General features: G+C 47.3%; 2 protein-coding genes across 43 annotated transcripts in view; one reads left to right on the top strand and one right to left on the bottom strand.

Moving 5' to 3' along the window:
* Positions 1-13630, bottom strand: part of SEMA6A (semaphorin 6A) — a 133611-nt gene extending 119981 nt beyond the window's left edge. For all 12 annotated transcript variants that reach the window (XR_014056475.1, XR_014056477.1, XR_014056476.1 and 9 more), the window contains exon 1: positions 13015-13630. The gene's annotated coding sequence lies outside the window, so the exon portion shown is untranslated. The remainder of the gene's footprint in view (positions 1-13014) is intronic.
* A 1489-nt stretch (positions 13631-15119) lies between these two features.
* LOC145509795 (uncharacterized) overlaps positions 15120-15900 on the top strand; it is a 1222357-nt gene continuing 1221576 nt past the window's right edge. For 29 of the 31 annotated variants that reach the window (XR_014056433.1, XR_014056441.1, XR_014056424.1 and 26 more), the window contains exons 1-2: positions 15120-15351; positions 15707-15882. The gene's annotated coding sequence lies outside the window, so the exon portion shown is untranslated. Of the gene's footprint in view, positions 15883-15900 lie in introns of all 31 variants that reach the window. The other 2 variants (XR_014056419.1, XR_014056422.1) reach the window with 1 other exon arrangement.

Below are 15900 nucleotides of genomic sequence, written 5' to 3'. Positions count from 1 at the left end.
GCCCTGCCTAACCTAGGCTGTAATGATATTAAACAAGGCAATGTTTGTAAACATACTTAGAAAAATATAAGGACTATATAATGAGGTCTTTATTAATAGTAATAACACTGTTAAATACTGTTGATGCTGATCATCATCGGTAAGCCTGACTTCTAAATCTAAGCAGCAAGATTCTTCCTGGGCAGACCAGTCCTGGGTGTGCACCTCACTGTTGCAAGTCAGTCTGTCCTCTCCCTACAAGATACCATTCCAGGAAGGTGTGTCGAGCTCTTCAAACATAGGCAGTGAAAAACAATGAAAAACTGCAAATGCACTGTGATTACTTTTATTAGAATAAGCCCTCCAGTGAAGACTGGTATCATTGACAATAAGCGAGAATAGACATTGCCTATGTTGAAAACCTTTGCAAGTTGTGCTGGAGAATTTGCACTTCAATAACAACATGATAATGTCAAGCTATTCACAACATTTCAAAGCCTCCTCTGGCACACCTGGCGTGTGGTAGGATCTGCTTGGGGAACTGGAAGTGGCTGTTTTCTAACAGTACTGGCAGTGACGTTGTCCTTTTCATTCTTGGGAACGGATGTGTTTGAGTAGTATTAACACGTCTTGTTTCTGGACAGGACAAAATATGAAAACGAAAGCTCCACCCTCCATGATCTCCCAGGAGAATTAATTAATCAGCATATTCAACATGTTGAACTTCCCCTCATCACAAATGAGCGGAAACATCTTGTAGATAAAAGTTGCCTTTTTAATAGAAAACTTTTCCCTGTAGGTCGAACATCCCTTTAAAAGAGAAAAGTATCCAAAAGATGTTGCCTTCCCCTTGGCTACACAGGAAACTACTCTGCTTTCTAGATGATACCAGTAGCATATCCTCTTGTCTGGGCAAACATGGGATCATGACACTGGGTTGACTTTACTTCTGTTAAAAGTAAAACCATATTGCATGCAGGGGGGACAACCATCTTGCCTATATTTTAGGTAATCACTACCCTAGAACACAGTACAGCAAATAATATCAATCAATTTTAATTTAGGTAATTTCTCATTAAAGATGCTTCTAGATTGTTAAGCTTTATTGTAAAAGCTAGGCATTTATAATTCATAAGCACAAATTATGCTCAACCAGATAGGTTATATGCTATTCAGAGTTTCAGATAAGCTGCAAAGTGATTATTCACACAGAAATTAACTCATAAGTTGGCATTAATATATTATACCTAACTTTCATTAGGCCCTCTGGTTAAAAGTTGAATGTAAATAGTACTTTAACATTATAGTTCAGTTACTTGACATCTGTCCTAAAACTCATGACACAAGGAAAAGTACTATAAACCAAAAGTAAAGCCCGTTTCTCCAGCGCTTATAGTGTTGCAGTCACTATGGTTAGCACTCAGGAAAGAGTACTTTGTTGTTGTTGTTTGGTTGCCAAGTTGTGTCCAACTCTTTGTGACCCAGTGGACTATAGCCCCCCAGGCTCCTCTGTCCATGGAATTCTCCAGGCAAGAATACTGGAGTGGGTTGCCATTTCCTTCTCCAGGGGATCTTCCCATCCCAGGGATCAAACCCTTGTCTCCTGCACTAGCAAGTGGATTCTTTACAGCAGACAAAGGAAATATCACTTGATCCAGCACCACCAGCATACAATGGCTTTCATTTGAAAGACCTGGGGCACCACTCGAAGTTGCATTCTATTTTTGTAAAGCATGGCCTCAAATCCAGCTAGGTGCCAGTAAATATCAACAAATTTGTTAAGTTAAAATAAAAAATGGTTCCTCTAAAGATTCAAAACACTTTGCACCACTTATCAATCTGAACTCCCCCCCAAGTGATATTTCATTCTTTACATGACCATTCTGCAAATGACACAGAATCATGTTTCTCAGAAAGTAAGATCCTCATGTAGTCTGTATGGCAAGATAGTGGGAGCACGTTCAAGTCACTGCTGTCTGAAAATGTTCCAACAGAATGCAGCCTCCGAGGTATTGATGCCTTGGAGGCACCAAAAAAAAAAATCTGTAATCAGAAATCATTAATTAAGGTTAATTAAAGTCTGCATTGTATTTGACTGACAGCCTCACAAAGGCCCTGTGACTTTTCTTCAGGCTCCGGTGTGCGATGTTGTGTCTGACCAGATACTGAAGAGTAATCACATCTTGGGTTGAGAGGACAGCAATTCCCAGCAACTCTCCTTGGAGCAGAAAAAGCTTCTGATCTGAAATATGAATCCCTTTGTCCTTCCCACTCTATGCCTTTTTTAAAAACAGCAACAACAATAACAACAACTATCTTGTAAGAATATCATAGAAGGAGCAGGACCTATTTTCTGACTCTACCAAATAATCAAGAGTCTGTAATACTGAATTTACACATGCATGTTTTCTTTGCTTCTCCAGCGATGTTGGAGGGAGGTGGGGAAGGGCTGGGCGATAATTGCGGCCTATGGGTAAGCCAGACCACATGATCAAAAACTGCTGTGACACTTAAAAGTGTTTCTCCACAAGGAATTCTGGTACCCAGAAGCCTGGTGAAGCCAGTAGCAATTAAGGCCATGTTATCCTTTTCATTTACTTCAAATTATTGGCCTCTAAAATCAATCATTGAGTGTGGCTGAGTAAGGGAGGGGTCAGTTTAAGAGGCACGTGCATTACAAACACTTGTTGATCTTAAGTAAAAATTTTGGCAGGCCGGATCTGTGGAAATTTAAAACGGCTGCTTTGAAGCTCGCCCCATCATTTCCTAGTTAAAAAAAAAAAAAAATGACTGATTTTCTAGATTAAGCCCATTTGTAATGAATTCAAGGTTTTCTTCTTCTGAACCCACCTGGATTTTCATATGCCGTGTCGCATGTCCTGAATCCAGCGCTGTGTGCTTCAGGTGTGAAATAGTTTTATGTTTTAATCTACAAAGGAATTAAATGGCTGGGCTTAAATGGGTAGGAGTCCTTGAAAGTCCACTTGGAATTTGGGAACTAAAACGTGAAGACATGTACCCATATCTGTCATATGAGGCCAGATTGACCTAACAAAGGAAAGCTGTGTTCTCCATTGCACACGAAGCCCGTAAATTGTGGAGTGTATCTCCCTCTTGTAGCAATTTACTCCTCCACATCTTCTCTTGACTGGGTCACACACTATGTCCACAACTGGAGAGCTTTTCCTCATCACCCCAGCATAGCAAGATATTATAATTACAGGAAGAAAAAAAAATTGCTCATACACTCAAAACTGGCAAAGCAGTAGACCTCTGGGCCAGTGTTACAAAACGCAGTCAAGCGGTCCCTAGCCCTTCAGTAACGTGTGTCGAACCTGAAAAAATTAAGGTGAAACCTGAAGGAAAGCACCAAGTGCTTACATGGCCATACCAAAGTACAACATACAACACTCGTGAGTTCACTTTATTTATTTAGCCATCTGCAGAGCCAAAACCCAGTTATGAGACTGAAATGTGAGCGAAGTCAGGACTGGCCTCATTTACCTCCATATGTAGGAACAGCCTAATGAAGGGTTCACACCCTTTGGCTTGTCCAAGGATCAAAGTGACACCAGCCCCTGGACCGTACTTTTTTTACCAGCAAGACTGAGTGAGAGACAGATTCTGGAGTAAATATCAGCTGGATGTGCACATAACAAGGTCCAGAGAGATACTCTCAGAAGTTGCCTCTTTTAATCCAATGCTGAATTATACGAGAAGCTGTTTTCAGTGCTTTCAGAAGACCATGGCTGCCAAAATCACTGCGAGGCTCGCAAGCCTAGTCTATCTCAAACCTTTCCCAAGACACCCCAACACTATCTGAGGCCCTGAAACTATGGCAACCGAATAAGAAAGTAGCCTCCATGATTAATAGATGAAGATCTCGGCAACAGTGTCTAGCTAGGGCCATCATTCATGATGTGAGAAGAATTAGCACAGAATCCATCTCGGAAACCATTAACGAGTATTAATAAAAATCCACCCAACTGCCATCCTGCTACGTAGACTGCAGTTTAGAATGCTGTAAACAGCTTGTTTTCTATTTAGCGCTCACTCTACAGAGAATGTCCTTAAAGTAACTCAGAGCTCACGTTTTTAGAATAATGCAAGGCTTTATAGGCTGGTTTTCCACCTGGATTTCTGAGGTCTAAGAACAAATGCATTCATACACCAAAATACGTGAATGAAGTCAAGTGGCTCTCGGGGTAAAAAGGAGAGACAGTCGCTGGACTGTTGTGAGTGTCTTTTATGGAGTGCAATTTTTTCATAAAGCATTCCATTTTCAGGAAAGGAACCTTTCCATTCACCAGCTCCATCAGCATTCTCTTAGTTTCCTCATTCAAGGGCAGTAAGAGTCTGGGGGGCAGGTCAGGGGAGCCCTGGAATCGCTGCAATATTAATGAAAAGATTGAATATGCTCCTGAAAAACAGACTCAGGAATAGGAAAAAGGAAAAAAAAAATGGAGCCATAGACAGCTTGTCTTTAAAACTCTCATATAACATGAAACCATAATTAATAGATTCTTTATTTCCCAGTCCCTCAACTGCTTATTTTCCAGTGGTGTGTTTTCATTGTGTTTCAATGCCAGAGGCTGTGCTCTTCTATAAATGCTTCAAATCAAACGATGGCCAAAGGCTTGGTCTTAAACATGTGTGAGGGCAGAAGAGATAAGAGAGGGATAAATAACATCAATTTTAGAAATTCATCGGCTAAGGTTTTCAAATTGGCTTGGATTCTTTGAATTAAAGTTTCTGCAGATGGCAATTATAGGTTCATTGGAAACCACTAGAAAGTGCTGGGTCATACTAAACGAAAGCCTCAGGTCTGAAGGCTGTATGTGGAAACATCTATTACTAACAACACTTTCAAAGCACCAGTCATCGCACGGGCTGTTCCGTGGGAGCTGGTCCTTCAGTCTTTGGGGCCTGTGGATTGCTGATTTATTCTGCTCTCTGTACATCCTCTTTCCACTTACAAAATTTAAGAGAAAAATTTTGTCCTAGATGAAAAGAACTGTAATTCTAAGCCGTGGAGGGATTCTTACTCCTTCAGGGAACTGGAGTGATAATAACAATTTATTGCCCCTTTTGCTATGCTCTTGAGGAGTCAGAGTCTTCTCACTGATAAGGACATCTATGGCTATTGTTTGAATCAAATTTCAAGTTGTTTATCAGCATATCAGCAGTAGAGTAATCACTGTCTCCACTGGGGTCAGCTGACTATTTCCTGCATTTGGTGGGGAAGGTGTGCTCAGTCGCCAAGTCGTGTCCAACTCTTTGGGACCCCATAGACTGTAGCCCGCCAGGCTCCTCTGTCCATGGGATTTCCCAGAAGAATACTGGAGTGGGTTGCCATTTCCTTCTGCAAGGGATCTTCCCAACCCAGGGATCAAACCTGCGTCTCCTGCATTGGCAGGTGGATTCTTCACCACTGCGCCACCTCGTGGGAAAACAGTGGTTTGCTTCTGCATAGAGATTCAGGCACTCCCAAACTGTCACTATGTCGGGTTTGGCCACGGAAGAGTGATCTGGCAAGTATACGTCCACCATGAAGAAACTCATGCAGATCCCAGCCATAGCTTCCTAGAGGAGTTGATTGACAGCCAAGCTCCTCCTCTGTGACACGTGTGTGGTCCTTGGGGTCAATTCAACTCATCCCTGAATGGTCATTATGGGCAGCTCTCAGATTCCAAATGTGGGTGCTCTCAGATTCCTTAGTGGATACAGGCTGTGTATTTTACTTTTACAGTGTCAGTAAGTAAAAGCTATCATTTTTTAAAAACAACTGTCCTTTGGGTACTTAGTTGGTATACAGTCCTTAGCTGTTTGCTATTGTTTTACTTGTATAGTGTTTTCTTCTTCCCTGTTTTGGGTGTGATGTTTCCACTTTCAAAGTTAGGAAAAGGATCCCAACTTCTCTTCTCACGCAAGTGACCCTTTCACACACTCCTCCGCTTAGAACCCCTGACATCGTGGCCAGCTTATGGTGTGAATGTTCCTTTCCAGTCCAAAGGTCATTTCCTTTGCATCCTCTCTTCATGTTGCAGACGTGAAAGGCCGTTTCCTTTGGTCCTCTCCCCACCAGGGCACTCTCCATGACAACTGTCACCCAAATAAAAATAACACCTCATATTTAATGAGTGTGTGTAGTGTGTCAGGCATTGCGCCATGAATCTTACAGATGTTGTCGTATTTCCTCTCCTCAACAACTGTAATACCACCAGCATTTGACAAATGGAAACAGAGACGTTAACTTCCTCAAAGTCACGGCTATTTGTAAATGGCAAAAAAACAAAAAAGAAGGGATGCAAATCTGTGTTGTGTCTGCCCAAGACTGTGACCTCTGCCTCACCTCCCAAGCTGTCTATAGTCCCTACACGTTTTTAGAAACTATATGCCACAAAACCTAATGAATTTGCCCTGCATTTGATGGGGAAGATAGTAGTATATAGCAGAGATCAAAACTTTACCCTGGCGTGTCTGTTCTACATTAATGCTTTCGTTTTATTTTGTCTGTAATTTTGTTTGTTTACCTTTTGGTGGTGCCTCACAGCATGTGGCATCTTAGCTCCCTGACCAGGGATGGAACCCATGCCCCACCCCACCCCCCACACTGGCAGCAAGGAATCTTAACCACTGAACCACCAGGGAAGTCCCAATGCTTTCACTGATGTGAACCGTTTAAAGCTTACCTGAGCAAGAAAACCGCCCTTACTTTAAAAAAAAATAATGCCTGGCAGAGTGACACTCCTATGGCCTTGCCTAATTTAATGGTCACGTTGAAAACAGTCACTAGTTGAAACAGTTGGCATCTGATTCATAAATTTGCCATCCATACACTACCTAGATTGTCTTCAGTGAGTCTGAGGACCTTATTTAATTTCATCTGTGGTTAACATTAAAATGATATCTACAAGGTATAATCTTGTCTCTGCTAGGCCTGGGGTCTCTGGAGATGAGAAGAGAGTTAGCATCAAACTTGTCAAACCACAGTGCATTTTATATTTTACCAAATACAGTCACATTCATGATTTTGTATTATTCTCCCTGTACTTCTACTAGCTGGAAAGCATACATTTTTACTCTTTACAGTTTTTATTTAAAATAGTGACCTTCAGAAGAGTTAAGGGGCTTGTCCGTGGTAATGAGTCCGGAACTCAGGTCATCTGACTTCAAGCACAGGATCTCAACAACAATCATCACTGTACTGGGACTGGGCAGAAATGTGAGTTAATGGGCATGCTTATTCCTCCTGGTGGAAAGTTGCATTTTAAAAACTACTCTGAGCAAACTCCTAAAAGGCAAGAAGCTTCTGTGGCCAGCGGTTAGAATGCAGAAAAAATGAGTCCAAGGTCAAAAGCTCAAGCCCCATAAATGCTGGCTGTCTTCTTAGCTCTGTTTTTTGGAAGGTTGACTCTACCTAACTCACAGTCCCTCCAGCTGCAACCAGGTGTCCCACAGATGTGCGCTCTGAAACTATAGAACAGAGACTGATGGGCGCGAGTGTGGGAACGGGCAGGCTCCAATCCATCACCAAGACTGGGAAAACAACGTGCAGGGACGCTCCACTGATGGAGTATGAGACACATCACCTGTGTACATGGAAGACAGTGTTACACACACACACACACACACACACACACACACACACACACACACACACACACTCTCTCTCTCTCTCTCTCTCTCTCTCTCTCTCTCTCTCTCTCTCTCATCAAGGCAGAGAGATGTCTCATTTGATGGACACACAGAGAAACAGGAGCAGGCGAAAGAGACAAAGACTGGCTGTTCACAAAACGATTCCCTCTTCATTCATTCAACAAGTACTTGTTATGAAAGGCCTGTGATGTGACAGGCACAGGTGTAGGTGCTGGAGACACAGCAGTGAGACATGAGAATGTCTACCCTTGTGGCGTTAAGTTCTAGCGGAAGACAGAAAATAAATGGGGACAACCGACAGTCTGTCAGGATGTGAAAAGTCCTAAGGAAAAAAAAAAACCCTGAGGCTGTCCACCGGGATAGGGAGTGTTGGGGGAAAAATGGTGAAGTAAGAAAGATGATCAGGAAAGGCTTCACTGAGACAGTGACATGTGAGCAGAGAACCTGCAGGAGGAGAGGAGAAGCAAATTCTACAGCTCTCTGGGCAAAGGCATGCCCTAAGCCTTGAAAGGGCAAGACCTTGCAAAGGGCCAGATTAGGAGGGGGCATGCTCAAGTGACCCCAAGGAAGAGTGGAGGTCAGAAAGGTGGGGGCCCCAGTGTAGATCATGTGGGTCCACAAAGACCATAGGAAGGACTCTGGCTTTGATGGAATAAGATGGGAAAGCATTTGAGAACACATAACCTGATGAGATTTTGCTTTAAAAAATATATATCACTTTGGCTACTGTGTTGAGAAAAGACTGTAGGGGACATAGACCAAAGGTGGGGGACTACCTGGGAGGCTAGCCCGGTAGATCCCCTGGCAGGCAGGTGGAGACAGGGGTTTGGCCAGTGCGAGGGCCACTGCGGTAGAACACCTGGAAGGAGTCTCCATGCTCTCTGCAGGTGGGGCCAACAACATGGCAGTGAGAACAGGTGATGACATAAGAGAGAGGACAATCAAGGATAACTCTTGAGTTTTTTGGCCTAAGCAACTCAGAGGCTAGAACTGCCATTTACCAAGATGGAGAAGGTGATAAGAAAGGCATATGTGGAGGAGAAAGATCTGTGCTGAAGGGGTTATTTGGGAAAGATCAGAGTATTGATAGTTGTATATGACATTCTCCACTAGTATAATTAGAATTATTCTAATAAAAAGGTTTTGCAAGCACTCATCTGCTTCGCAAGGCAAGATACCCTACCCTTGTGTATAAACTATACTGTAATAGTCCCAGGCTAAGAAGTATCCTCAACTCCCTTCCCCCTTGAGGTTTGTGTGGTATGACATCTTACTTGCCCATTTCAAAGGGATTAAATGCCTCCCTCCCTTCCCAACCTTCCCATATCCCCAAGAGGCAGCTGTGTGGTTGCCAGTAGAGAAATAGCTCAGTTGCTCTTGCAGCACATTTTAAGGCAGAGGAGAAAAGCCTTCACGCTGGAATAGAAATCTCTCAGAGACAACTTGGCTCCAGGGCACCCCAAGAGAGTGGGCGACATTGGGAGGTCCCAACAGGAGGCTTCCAGGCTTCCCCCGGAGATGTGAACACCCAGGAACACTCGCTCTGGGAGGAGGGCGATGAACTGAAAGTGTGTGTGGAGGGCGGGAGGCAGTGCAGGGATTCGTGCAGACTTTCCTAGACTTTCTACTGCTGCAAATGGCAGATGCCTAATTAAAGCATTTGCAATTAGTTTGGCTTGTTCTGATTCCTTTCTGCAAACAAATATGATGGGAGAATATATTAGCTCTTGGCAATCTAGTTCTAAAAAAAACTTTTTCTCCCATCATTACTCTTTTGTCCTGCTCAGAAAAGAGCTGAAGCACTATGTACACAACCTTAAGTATCTGACTTACCTCCTTGTCCAAAACAGTATTTTTCCTTCCATTTCATAAAGGAATGCAACTACCCATTTGCCTTTAAAAGCAGGAAGATTTATCCTGAATTTAATACAAGTTCTTAATTTGGGTGTCTTATTTGTATTCAATGATGATAACAGTCTTCCTAATGCCATCCTTCTGATTCAGCACACTTGGCGATGTTATCCACCTCCTCGAAATGCAAATGCTATATTTTTTTAATGATGGGAAAAGCAGTCTCTAGACTTTGAAAGAACTTGAGGGGTGTGTGTTTGTGTCTGTGTGTCTGTGTGTGTAAATAAAGAGTTGCACTTACTGCCACTTTATTATTAACCACTTACTTAAAGGTACAGATTTTTTTTCTTTTGCACTGCAGGGAAAAAAAACTCATGCCCAGGTCTCCTTCAAGTGGAGGCATGTGACCCATTTAGGACTGTTTCTTTCCTTTACTCATTCAACATTTACTTGAGTTTCTATACTGGTTCTTATGAAATTTTAACTTATTTAAACTTAGATGGTTTTATCCAATGAGTATACTCTGCAGGTAGCCCCTGAGATAATGATCTTAGGTGTCTGTTGAACATTAAATGCATTATGAGAGTATGGCCCATCTCTAAAGGGTAATAACTGCAAAACAGAACACTTAGGGAAGATTGCCATCAAACACTGTAAATAAGAAACATGAACTATAATGCCTAACACAAAAAAGGTTTAAATCTGATGGTTATTCATTTCTGCTTTCAGATTGGCTTGCAAACCACCTCATTTAAGAAGGTCCTAAAACCAAAATAATAATAGAGAGTAGTGGTTACTCAAGAGTCAAATAAAAGTTACCATATAAACAAGCATGGGTAAGCCAAATTCAAATAGTGCAATTATTTTTTAACAGATAGTTTAGGTTAATAGGTGGAGACAAACAGTGTTGTCACTGTATTTAAGGTTATGTTAATAATTAACTTTGATGCCTGGAGTAGTTTAATCAAAGCTTACTTAAAAAACTGCTCCATGCAGGCTAAACAGGGTATTAAAAAACCATACAAAATACTTGCAATCTTGACCTCTGTAGTCATTTGGAAAGGGTGTGAAAAATCAGATGTTCCATTCAGAAATATGTACCAGCATCTTTACTTTGGGGGAAAAAAAATCTTAATAAAGATTCATATTATCTGGAACCAACAATCATTTGGCTGTCATCAGAATGGCAGTCTGTGGGCTTAATGCCCAAGAGATATGTTGAAAGAAGACCATACAATTATCAGGATTAGAGAAAGGCAAGGCAAAGGCACTCGACCTTCCTACCCGGAAAGACTTAAGAGTCAGCGCTGGGGGGCATTAAATAGCTTTCCTGAGACCTGCTGGCAGAACGCTGCCACTGGGTTAAACGTCTTTTCAGATTGGAGGCCAAGAAAGTTGGGCGTACATGTGAGAGAGTCTGTGTCTGTATGTGTGTGAGTGTTCACACGCCTGTGTTTTCAACCTTTCATGGATCACACTCAACTGCTACTTGATTTCCATACAGCCCAAGCAGAGAGCAATCCCACGATCCCACCGTGGTCGTCTCTGGTCGCTACATTCACTAAGCAGCCGCCTTTCTCCCAAGGACCGACGCGGACTGGCTGGAGGGGCTGCTCCTTGCAATACAGGCAGGGGGAGGCCCCTTGGAAGTGCTTGCCTTGGCTGCGATAACAGCGGGGTCTCCCTGTCTCCACGCACACCTGACTCCCGGCTCTGCTCCTCCCTGAACACCCGCCGGCTGGAAAACGGCGAGCGGGGTGCAGGACACTGGAGATGCTGCGCTTGCAGCCAGCGATCCTCGGCCGGTGTCCACACGCACCCGCGCGCCAGCCGCTGTCCACAGTGGCCGGACCAGCTTCCGAGTCCTGCTGGGAAACTTCCCCTTCTCGCCCCTCCCCACGCCCACCCCTTGTTAGACTGCTTGAGAAACCAGTTCAGCAAGTGCCGCACCGCGACCCCAACCAAGCTGACCATCGGCCGGGGTGCCACTCTCCGAAGGGTTGGCTCCTGGCTCCTGCTTCCTAGCCATATCCTGGGCAGTATTCCACCTCCCTAGGGGTTCGTTTTCCCGCGGGTTGCACGTGCTGAGCCCGAAATCGGTCGTACCCGCCCCCCCCATCCCTGGCCTTCAGAGAAACTTTCCAGAAGTGCCTGGTCGAGTGACCCCGAGCAGGGGGGGTGGGGGGGGGGAAGAAGAGGAGGAGACGCTGGGCGGAGGGGTGGCGGCGGCGAGGGAGCGGGAAAGACAGAGGAATCCTGTTTCCTTTCCCGATACCCACAAGTCTAGGACTGCTCCCTGGCTCCCCCTGTACCATTCCAGTCGTGGAAGGAGGGAACGGACTACGGGATCCTGCTAGGCACCGTGTAATACGGTGGGGAGCCGAGAAAAAAAGCAGAGCATCTCGGGGAGGGGGAAAGACACGTCCCCTCCCAGCGGGGTCATGCAGAGTGGGTGGGCGCTGCCGGGCTGGGTTGGCAGCGGAGCGCCCCACTGCCAGCAAGGCAGCGCTCCAGACGCAGCAAGTAGTCCGGACAATCGAGAACCCCGGGCCCCTGCAGAGGTCTCGTCTGGTTAGCAAGTACTGAGCCATTTCTAGCCAGGTCTTCCCACCCTTCCCCCTCCCGGGACACCTCCTTTCCAAAGGGGGACCTCGTAGTATTTGGAAGAGGGCGCAGCGGGCGTCAGCCCCCGGCACGGGGTTCTGTGCCCAAGGGGGACGCAGACGCCACAGATGCTGTCTTCGCCGCCCAGGAGGGAGCTGCGGCGGGGAATAGGACCCAGGGCGGGGAAGCCGCGCCACACCGGGAGGAGGCCACTCGTTCAAGCAAACAAAGCCCGGAACCTCTGGTGCCCAGCGGCCGCGGGGGCCGGGATGTCACTAAGTGGCAGGGTGAGCGGGTGCCAGGGCCATTACAAGTTTCCCGCACTCCGCTGAGCCCAGCCCAGACCCCGCGCCGACAACAAAAGACTCTCTTTGCTTCCCCCCCACCATCTCCCCGTGTCTGTGGAACCCCTCCTCCCACCTCGAACCCAAACCTAGTGTCGAGAGAAAACAGCGCTCTTGGACCGATCCTCCTCCAGCCCTCGAGGGTAGAACCCCTTCCCCTGCCTTCGCACCAGGACCGGGCGCTTCCGAGAATCTCACCCTTTCTTTGGCCTCTCTGCTGCCTGCTGGCCCGAAAGTGAGGACGAGCCCCCAAGGGTACTGCACACACCTCCCAGGGCCAGGCAGCTATCCGCCTGGGGTTGGGGTCCCGGGCGGCGCCTGGAGTGTGCGCGACGCGAGTGGGGAAGCTCACAACGCGGAGCCCCGAGGTCTCTGGGGCGCAGGGCGGAGAGGAGCGGCGGACAGGGCTCGCGACTGCTCCCCCAGGGCCGGGCAAAGCTCGGAAGACAGACACAAGACAAAATAAAACGCAAGCACCACAAAGCCGAGACAGGGTGTGCGGACCGCGGCCCCGGGACCCGCAGGAGGGAGCGGAACCGCCCGGGAGGTGGGGCGCGCCAGGGCGCCCCAGCCGTACCTTTTCGGTGCATCGACGGGCAGGCGGCCGGGGCTCGGAGCGGACTGGTACAGAGTGTATCCCATTTAGTAATCCATTATCGAGGGGATCTCTCCGGGCCGCAAGCTGCGCTCTCTCCTTCGCAAGCCTTTGTCATTCCTACATGGGTGCTTGTCTCTGTGAGGGTACAGTCGCAGCGACTACTTTCTGGGATGCAAACACGCCGTATTCATTTCCAATGACAGGCGGAGAAGGGGAGATGAAAAAAGAAAGAGAAAAAACCAACAAGAAAGGATTGAAAATGTTCAAGAAACTCTTCTCCAAATCCAAATTCCACTTGGATTCCACTCCGGCGAGTCCCTTCGGTGGTGTTTGCGCCGATTAACAAGTCATATCAGGGTGGGGGGCGGGGTGGGGGCTGGGGCAGGGGTGCGCGCTCTAGCCGCGCTCCACAACCGGGAGCGCTACGCCGCGGGTGTGGCGGTGCTGGCCGCTACTGCCGCTCCTAAGCGGGCATCGCGGGCGGTCGGTTCCGCGGAGAAGCGCTGTTGCTGCGTCCGGAGCGCCTGGGCAGCCGAGTGCGCGGGGAGCGGAGTTGGCTGCAGCCTCACCCCGTGCCGCTCACTACTCCTCTGTCACCGGAGAGGCCGCCGCTCCAGGGCGGAGCCAAGTCCCGGACTGGATTGCGCAAAGCGGACTCTCCTCCTGCAACCCCGCCTACTTTGGCTGGCGTCTTCTTCGACCCGAAGGAGGGCTTCGGTCTCTGTGTGTGAACCGGAGCGAGCCAGGCGGAGAGAGCGAGAAACTACGCGCTGTGGCCGCAGGTGGAGCCTTGGACCGACTGGTCAGCGCCGCTTCCTTCCACCACTATTGCCTGCCCGCGGCGCGTTCGGCGGAGGTCCCCGCGGGGGCGACACCCGCAGAAGCCCAGCCCGTGCCTCCCCCCCACCCCCACATTTGCTCTGGCGGGCGGGGGGGGGGGAAATCTCGGACAGTATTGCCGAGCCCTGCCAAATCAAAAAAATGAATAGAAATAGACGTAGTGCAGGAGCAAGTTACAAGAAAGGATTTGTTCATCGATTTTTTTAAATGGAAAAGTTTTAAAGGATGAGGGTAAGTGAACGGCGAGCCTTTCTGATTACTGTATCAAGAGGTCAATTCCAGAAGTGATGGACGCTCTGCGAACCCAGATGAGTTGGATAGAAACTGGTACACTTAAAAATATACTTCGACGATATGAACTCAGCTATTAGTTAACAGTACATACAACACACGTTAATAAAGCATGTTAAGTAAGCAAATTAACTATAGTGCAAGGAATGCTGGTAGCAACGATCTGCTTTTAAACTTAGAAAGTGTGTACGCTGTTCTTAGAAATAATTACGTAGACTTCAGAAATAACACAATTCCAGTGAGTATCCAACAGCTTCATGGAATAACTAAATCGCAACTTCTTCCAAGGCGCTTTTGTGTTACCATCACGAGAAGAATGGCAGACACAGCCTTCCTCCGTTCGCTTGAAAGTTCAGTAGCCCAAAAGTCCTGTAGTTACAAGGCTTGTGCCCACTGGGCACGCCACACGACGTCCCCCTGTCCCGGCCGTTGCGCGCTCCCTGCTTGCGGGCCGCAAAGACCGCAAAGGAGCACGTTGCCTCCCCGAGGGGGCTTCTCACTTGGTTCGCGCGGGCGGCCAAGCAGTTCTCCGATCAATATTTACTAGTTATGGGGTCGGCCGAGAAAAGCACTGGGAAGGAAATCAGGGTCTCAGTCCCCCTTAGGCCGAGTTCCCTTAAATAAGTGCATTAGAAACTGTACCTGTTCCCTAATTGGGGCTAGGGCCACTAATAAGACCCCCCTCCCCCCCTCTTTTTGCCTTTCGTACAGGCAACTAAAATACGCACAAGCATGCTAATGAGGGCTCACGAAGAATAAAATAAGTGCACTCGTGACAACAGTATAGATATTGTCCACAAACCATTTAGAAAAGGTGAGGAAAATGGTTTGAGGGAAAAAGGTCCGTCTCCCTGCTGTTCGCCAAAGATGCCAGCAGGGGCCGCTATCCCCACCTTTCGCAGGCAAAAGCCGCAGGAGATCCGCGTGGTAGGGGGTGGGGTGCTGCGGCCGTAGGTGCGCGCGCAGCCCCCGCCGCACGAGGCGCCAGCTCCAGGAGGGGCGTAGGGGCGTGGGGGCGGCGGGCTTGGCTGCGCGCTCCTGCGGCCCGGGTGGCGACTGACTCGCGGACATCCGTTTCGAATCCGGTCCGGACCGGGGGAAGGGTCCCGGCTACCCGTGACCGCTCGATCCTCTGCCGCGACCATTTAACTCCCAAGATTTCGACGTTCAATCCCGAGCCCGTCTGTGCGTCCCCGGCGCGGTCCCGCATGTCTGGCCCAAGCGTCCCCGGGGTTCTCCGCCGGCCGACTCCATCCGGGCCGGGTCGCCGAGGCCCCTTCTTCCTTTTCTGCCCCTGGTTTACTTGCTAGTTGTGTCTGGGAAAAGTTCTTTTAATTGCCAGAATGAGGCAGAGCAAACGAATTGTTTCACAGGCTGAACCAAATTAATTCCGGGTTTAGCTTCTTCCCTTGGAGAAACAAATAATTAAACTGTCTTGTTTGTTTTATGGATATATTGGAAATGCCCCACATCGACTTTCAAGATATGTTTTTAAAGGGAAATTATTTTCATTATTAATACTTGCATGTTTAATTTGCAGTAACGCTGAGCCAAGAAGCGAGAGATTAAATTTACGTAATTTAAAATTGGAGAATACAGGAAGAAAAGACTTTGAGTTAACTTTTTGCGTGGCTGAGAAATACCACCCAGAATCTTCCTGGCAAGGACTAGATCTGAAGTCTCACCATCTAATTAGGCACCCGTCGTCCTGACCAGGTGAGATGACATTTCCAC

This window comes from Giraffa tippelskirchi, chromosome 6 (genome assembly GCF_054371585.1).
Source record: "Giraffa tippelskirchi isolate mGirTip1 chromosome 6, T2T-mGirTip1v1.2.pri, whole genome shotgun sequence".
Lineage (NCBI taxonomy): Eukaryota > Metazoa > Chordata > Mammalia > Artiodactyla > Giraffidae > Giraffa > Giraffa tippelskirchi.
The sequence above is the reverse complement of the archived record's forward strand: the minus strand, read 5'-3'. Positions and strand labels throughout refer to the sequence as shown.